The following is an 8,203-nucleotide window of genomic DNA, read 5'->3' as shown; positions in this document are numbered from 1 at the left end:
GAAGGAGAGCCTCATAGATCAACTTTTTTTGTTTTAACATGAAAAACACTACCATGACACCGTAGCAACAGGTGAGGAACAACTCTGTCTAGAGAAACCTCATGAGGCGTTTTTGTGTCATGCTGAAATGAATTTCACATAAAAGGAGAGACTGCTCTGATAGCAGTGGTGCCAAAACCAACCAGGATAAAGATAGGCTTTTATAGCATACCCACAAGGATCTGTAGTTAAATATTGTCCAAGCCAAATGGTCAAGTTCCCTCAGCGAAGGCTGCTGGATGCAGATTGGACATTATTGGTGGTAATGGCTATGGTTGTTATGGAGATAAAGGGAAATAAAAGGAGATCACATGTAAGAAGCCTGACACATCATAACATGAAATGTTCCCTCCAATGGGTAGTTGCACAAAACGTTGATCATGAGCTAGATCATTTCTTTATCTCATTCTTTATTTCTTTTATAAAACGCTGGATGCCTAGGTCTCTGTCTCATCAAATCTTCATTTATGTAGAAAGAGTCAAGGCCAAATTCATTTTTTGTCATCTTTTTGTCCCTCTCCATGGGGATATATCAGTGACACCAAGAGGAGCCAGGGTGAAGTTACACAAAGCTGTCTTTGCATAGACTGTTAGCTCAGCTAGGCTTTATGTCATAGACACTGTGTATTTCAAATAAACTTCCCAGAACTTTTCTACACGCAGACAAATACTAAATTCACAAAGAATACTGTTTCAACAAATAACATGCAGTCCAACAATCTTTGTGCTCTGCCAATTGTGGCTCAAGCTAAAGTCATATAAAAGATTAGGCATTCATAGGGTTGCACCACCCTTCATTGGACTCATTTCAGAATAGCCACAACAGTAGGCCTATCCCGAGGACTCTTTTTTAATGAGCGCTGCGTCACTTCTTTGACCCAGATCAGAACATCTTCCATGAGTGCTAATGTGTGCACAATGCAGACTCACAGTCTGCGATATGATTTATTTCCTTATCTGCAATCAAGTTTGACAGATAAAGTATGAAACAATAAACCAGATTGTTGGTTGACATCCAAAACATCTGACCTGTTTGAAAGTATAAGTTCAGTCATAGAATAAATGTAACAATTTATAAAGGTATATAGGCAACCAAAACATTTTTTAATATATACTACTTTTTTCACAAAAGCTCATAATTTGGAGCAATAATTTGGCTCCATATCGTATCATTAAGTAATGTGCTGTATACAGGTTATAGCATAGTGAGGAAATTAGGGTAAAATGGAGTTACAACCTTTCTACATAAAACATTCACCCACACGCTATAGCGAGCTGGCAGACAAACCTTTTCAGCGTGGTATCTTTTTTTTTTTTTTTGGTATGCATGGTTCCATCTGTGGCACAGTATAAGAGACCATCAAACATGGCATCATTAATCTCTTCAAGGGCTACATCAAAGATCGTATAGTTACTTTATAGCTTTATAAACCGTCTCTGGCTGGACTGATTTTGGAAAGTTGGAAGAGTTGTAGGGTCAAAGGTCAAGTTCAAATGACCCTACAAATGAACCTATTATATGTGTTTGTGTGACATCGCACATGTGATATTCATCAAACCTTGCAGTTGTTCACTTACAAATCTTTGGTGGACTAATTAGGTACACTAGATCTTATGGGGTCAACTTAATATGCTTTCAATCTCCACCAGTCATCATCAATCATCTATAAAAGTCCTGCCATTCTTTCTGTGCACTTAAGCTTGATGTTTGCAATGGAGATTGGTGGAACCCTTGGTGTTCTCAGTATAACTTCCAAACTCCAAAAGTGACAGTGAGTCCAAGGGCAAGGGGCATAAACTTAAATTAGCACATTCAAATCTTCCTGAATCTCTTCAGAAGTAGGCTACAGCAAACTCATCTTTCTTGTAATCCACGGTTTTAAATGTAGTTGTTTGGGGGGCGTAAAGAATAGGTGTCATTTAATACTGTTGCCATCAGCACAGCTAATTGGCTTTAACTGTGTTCCTAACTGCACTCCTCTATCACTGCAAAGCTCACTGTAAAGCCCCATGGTTGTTGTGATTGGTTGCTGATATTTTTTTCTAAATAATTGAGAATTCGAGCATGACCAGACAGATCCGCAGAGCAAATTCAAATGCCCCCACAGCTCTGTTAACGTTTAGCAGTGGGAAGGCTAAATCCAACACTCTAGAAGCAATACATAAACATTGGAATGATGAGGTAGCCTTATAGTTGTCTCCCCACAGTCATTCATTTACACAACATGCAGACAGCCTGTGATGAGCACAATGTGATTGATGATGCTAAAGGTGACTCATTTAGCATGAAGGGGGGATTTTTTGGGTAACCACATAACCAGTTCTATTTATTGTGGATCACCATTACAAGTTTGCGAGAGGCGTTCTTCAGAAAAGAAACTGTTGCCCAATATCAATGGCAACATGCCAATGACAATAATGAAGAACATTGACCAGCAACATTGCTCAAAATGTTACATAATCAGTGTAAATCTGCACAGACGTCAGATATGGCAGAAATGTTGTGATTTGGTTGATTCATATATCGGGTAAACCCAGTCCGATCTGCCGGTGATTGTATTTCGCCCTGCAGCTCAGGTTGGAAACCTCCACATTTTTCTATCCTGTTTCCATTACAAATCTGCGGGGACCAATCACAAACTCGCTTATGCAGCTGACGCACCCTGACGTTTGGTCTGATCGGTCAAAGGACTATCCAAATGCATGCAGAATCATTTGAACTATGCCCGTTGATCACACTTCTTGCGCAGTAGAAAATACAGAGCAGACTCCCCAGACTAATGTTTAATCTTAAGAGATTGAACTTGGTCTGGTGATAACTAGTTTATTCATGGAAAGCCCACACACATTTGTTTCATTATCTCTGCTCTTGACCCTCATAGGGCATGGAATATTGTAATTGCACCCATCATCTATTTGTCTGCCTGTCTCTAATGTCTTTTTTTAAGCCACACAATCACTGAGTTTATCATAATGGCAATAACATTTATCAGTGACGAGGATGTGTAAAATGAGGGAAGTAATGAGGTACTGTAAACTGCTCTGGCCAAGACTATGGCAGATGGCAAAGGTCAGTAATGGTTGGTTACAGTTATAGAATTTGTCAAACTGCTTTGTCCAAAGAAGGAGTTATAATATGGCGAGCCAACATTACGCAAAATAATCATGATAAGAGTAATACCATAACATCAAATATGCCTATCAATAATGACAATAAAAACTACCAGAAATATAGAAACACTAACTAGAATTGATTAATAATCGGAACAGATACATAAGTTTTTGAAACCTCTTTTTGGTCAGTTTTGTAAAGCTGCAGACACAAAATATTTTATTTTTTATTTTTTATTTGACCTTTATTTAACCAGGTGAAGTCCCATTGAGACCTGTGTGCATCAACCACATAGTCAAAACCAGCATACACATCCTGCAAAATTAATATACAGGTGCATCTCAAAACATTAGAATATCATGGAACAGTTCATTTTGTCCTCTAATGTATTTCAGAAAGTGAAATATAATGTAGCCTAGATTCACGGAAATATTTCAAACCTTTTTCTTTTTATCTTGACTATTCTAATCTTGATTATGGTTTACAGCTCATGGAAGTGAAAATGTTGCAAAAAAGATGATACAATGTCGACCTGAGATGATCAATTAGTTCAAGTCAAAATACTGGCAATGGTTTACTGAGCCTTATCTCTCAGTGCAGGACAATGGACTTGGTTTTCCATAGTCTGATGAGGATCTTAAGGCTCAAAATGTTACTTATGGAATAACTAATAAACAGAAAAATGGGGAGCTATATAGCCTATATGAGGATAATCCTTGCGATCTTTGACAGATTTTCCATATCATCTCTGTTGCGTTGGCTACCTAGGCCACCGAGGAGCACAGGGAGGGAGCGACGCTGACGCGCAAACAATCTTGTTCGTTCTTTCGTTTATTAGCAAAGATTAAAAACATCCAAAAATGTATCGTAAAAATGTTATCCAAAGTGCCAGTGCTAGTGCCAGTGGGACAGTAAAACGAGAACATAAACGATGGTACAAAATTGATAAGGTCAACGAAAAGTGTGCTCTCCCTACTGAGCCCATCTCCAATACTGCACTACCAGTGCCCAGGTGCCTATATTGGCTAATTGGTTCCCACACCCTGCACTCACGTGACCTACACACCGCAGGTGGATACCAAAACCCCACACAGACTCACATACGGGACAGTCAAGGCATATGGCCGCTACAATCTCTATGAGGAATAGAGTCGCCATTGCAACTATGAGGCCTACAGTCATGAGAAGGGAATCTTGTAGATATGGCCCCTCCTATATCGATGGCCCCATCTGGCATACCGGGCATATTCTAAGCTGATGCACTTTTTTTTTTTTTTTTTTTTTTTTTAAAGATTATTTTTGGGGCTTTTTATGCCTTTATTTGGACAGGACATAGAGAGAATGACAGGAAGTGAGTGGGAGAGAGTCGGGGTGGGATCTGGAAAGGACCACGGGGCGGGAATCGAACCCGGGTCGCCAGCATACGGTGCAGGTGCCCCAGCCAGTTGCGCCACTGCCGGGGCCTAAACTGATGCACTTTTTGCCTGATGTTATAATTTAGGCTATGTGTATAGCTATATTTTTCTTCTGACAGCATGGCCCACTAAAACCGCTGCTAGACAGGGGCCCTCATGCCAATACATCATATAATATATTGAGCATAATATAGAGCATTGTACATTGAGTATGGGAGAGAACATTGAATGACAAAACCTCAAATGCAAATTATGTAGAGATAAAAGATGTACACCTTGTGGGACATTTGAAGCGTATATGGCTGTATTTTTTGATACCTGATTGCAATTGGATGTGATAACTGTTTCTCATCATCTCCCAAACTGCTTGTAATGAATTCAGAGAAGTCACCTATTCTTTAAGCAGATATCGAACATTTGGTAGAACACAAAGAAAAGGATGTCAGTGATCTAACATATTTTTTGCAAATGAAAGACTACCATGATTTCAAACTTTATCAACACACATGCAGCACCTGACCTCAGGAAGCTTGATACCAGGCCAGCATCTGTTAGTAATCAAGCAAATCATGTATGTGATTGTATAGTTATCAGAAATGTGTGTTGGTATAAATATTTGTGTTCAAATTTCAAACAGCTTGGCCAATATCTGAGATCAAGCACAGTGCATGAGAACTCTGAGCCCAGAGACTGAATTACATTCTTTGACGCAACTTTCAGGTTTTCACATGCTGGTGTCGATCCACACTTGCTATATTCTCACTTCTCCCCAAGATAGAGGGCTGTCGTGTTAACAGGATAACAACTTTACCTGTGTGTACCTGTTGATTGCACTCATGATGAAGTGTTTTCTGATTAAAGGTGTCGATTGAGACTTACTGAATATATTTGAAGTGGCAAGGGCTTCGAACCTGAAGACACACACTTAAATATGTAACATGTTTCGCTGACATGTTTGACTGAAATAAAAGATGCTGAAATTATACTGCACGGTCGCCTTAAGTTTATTTCTTCCACATACAGCAATGTGAAAATGTATGTCAGCTGCAGAATCCATATTTAGCTGGCTGAAAAATTTGAGAACATTCATGCTGTATTTATATCTTTGTAGAATGTCATTCAAACGTTCAGAAATGTCCCTTAGCCTATATTCCAGACAGAATACTGCTTATTCCCTTTGTTTCTGCAAAGTGTGCTCTAGATTGTTGTCCTTTTTGGAGGAAGCTACTGTGTCCAATCAAGCGCCATCCACAGGGTGCACATGGTATTGCAAGCAAAGGTCAATTGCCATCTTTCTGCACATTTCAGCCTGGAGGCCAGCCTGAATTTACCCCGCCCCATAATCAAAATCTGAATAGAATTTAATCTGGCAATGTCAGACTAAGATTGATTTTTTATCTTGTGCACATTTCTACAGTAGCCTACCAAAACACCCTCAGATCATCAGAATACTTCCACCTGACTCTTCCAGCAAATGTTCTTCTTTATCTGAACAGATTAGATTTCTACAGAACCCTTTTTAGTCTAGTTATTTATGGCCAATTTTATTGGTCAGCCTGAGTTTTTTTCTTTTCACCTTTATCTAGGTCAGCATGCAAGGCCACCTGCCCTGTTGATATTGACACTGATGTTTTGCAAGTACTATTATTACAAAGCTGCCACTTGAAAACCTGTGCGGCATAGGGTTTGTAGGGTCTTTATCTCCTACAAAACAGAGGGTGAGTGCAGGCTGTAGGAGTATAGCATCAAGTCAGTCACACTTTTGGGATATTGATCTGGCCAGTTATGCAACAGAGGCGGTTGTGGATCAGGTTGACCTGCTTTGATGTCAACAAAATTTACTACAGGTGTACTAGAGGGCCAACTGTGAGACGACCCCTAAAACAGGAATGCTTTTACAGGTGGTGGCAACTGGTAATTTTTTCATCTTCTTGACTGATATTTCACTAGTTTTGCATTTGGATAGGGTCAGTGTTACTACTGGTAGCATAAGCCAATATCTGGAGCCAGAGGTTGCACAGGTAGTCCAACTCCTCCAGAATGGCACACCAATGTGTTCCATGGCCAGAAAGATTGCTGTCTCTCAGCATAGTCTCAAGCGCATGGAAGAGATTCCAGGAGACAGGCAGTTGCTCTAGGAGAGCAGGGTAGGGTGGCAGAAGGTCCTTAACCCAGTAGGAGGACCAGTATCTGCTCTTTTGTGCAAGGAGGGACAGTAGCCCTACTATAGCCCTACAGAGTGACCTCTAGCAGGTCACGGATGTGAATGTCTCTGGCCACACTGTCAGAAACAGACTTTGCTCACTGCCCAGCACCGTGAAGCTCAATTGACATTTGCCATAGAATGCAAAATTGGCAGGTCTGCCACTAGAGCCCTGTGCTTTTCACAGATGAGAGCAGGATCACCCTGAGCACATATGCAGACATGAAAGGGTCTGGAGATGGTCATTCAGCATGACCGGTTTGGTGGTGGCTCAGTGATGGTCTAGGGAGGCATACCCTTGGAGGGATGCACAGACCTCTGTGGGCAAGACAACCGCACCCTCGCTGCTCTTAGGTATCGGGATGAAACGTTCTGACCCTGTTCTGGTGCTGTGGGCCTTGCGTTTCTCCTGGTGCACAATGATGGCCATGTGTGGCGAGATTGTACAGGCAGTTCCTGGAGGATTAAGGAATCGATATCATTGACTGTCCCTCACACTTCCCTGACTTAAATGCAATAGGACACCTCTCAGACATTATGTTTTGGTCCATCCAACACCCTTCTTTCATTTCGTGACACATTTACAGTCCATATCAGCATAGATATCCAGCATGATGTATCTGATGTTTTCAAAGCGTTCCTTTTATTTTTTTGAGCAGTGTATTTACCCTCAAAAACAAGGAAATATAAGAGTAGCTTAAAGCATTGACTGTATATTAAAAGATTTCAGGGAATATGTGACAACGACCTACTTTAATACAACTCTTATTTGATTTTTGAAGTCAGTCTATCTAAAATCAAATCAATGCAAATTCTCTCAATGAACATGAGCCATGAAGGCAGTCTCCAGCACTGACCTCAGAAGACCCTATGGCTTTCTTTCAGATGCTTTATGGATGTCTTAAATATTTTGCCCACTTGGAGCATCAAGTTTTGGTTCTCTTTAAGCTGAACATATTCATATGACCTACACCAAGGAGGTTATATTTTCATCTAGGTTTGAGTTTCAATGAAATTTTCAGTAAAGGTCTGAAAGGACCCAAGGAGGAACAGATAAAATGTTGGGGGATCTGTAGCATGTCTGGATCTAGGAGGCAAAGTTATGTTCTGAACTTTATGAACAAGTACAATTACTCTAAAAACGTGTGCACGTTCACCAACACGGCAATAGCCACGAGATCAGGCGACCAGCAGAGCTCCGGACTCATTCAAGCTGCTAAACCAATAGATTTGAGCACAGAATAGCAGAGAATGCATTTCCAGAATGTAGTACTTTGGACTTCAGAAACCTATCAAGTTGAAGAAATTCATGAAAACTGCACTCTTTAGGATGGAGGGCTTATGAAATCAATTTTAGCCACATAAGATTAACAGGTTTGAGGGTCACAAATAGTCCAGTTTACTACAGCCACCATAGAATGGCACATCATAGGG

This window comes from Sardina pilchardus, chromosome 24 (genome assembly GCF_963854185.1).
Source record: "Sardina pilchardus chromosome 24, fSarPil1.1, whole genome shotgun sequence".
NCBI lineage: Eukaryota > Metazoa > Chordata > Actinopteri > Clupeiformes > Clupeidae > Sardina > Sardina pilchardus.
This window is presented reverse-complemented; position numbering follows the sequence as displayed.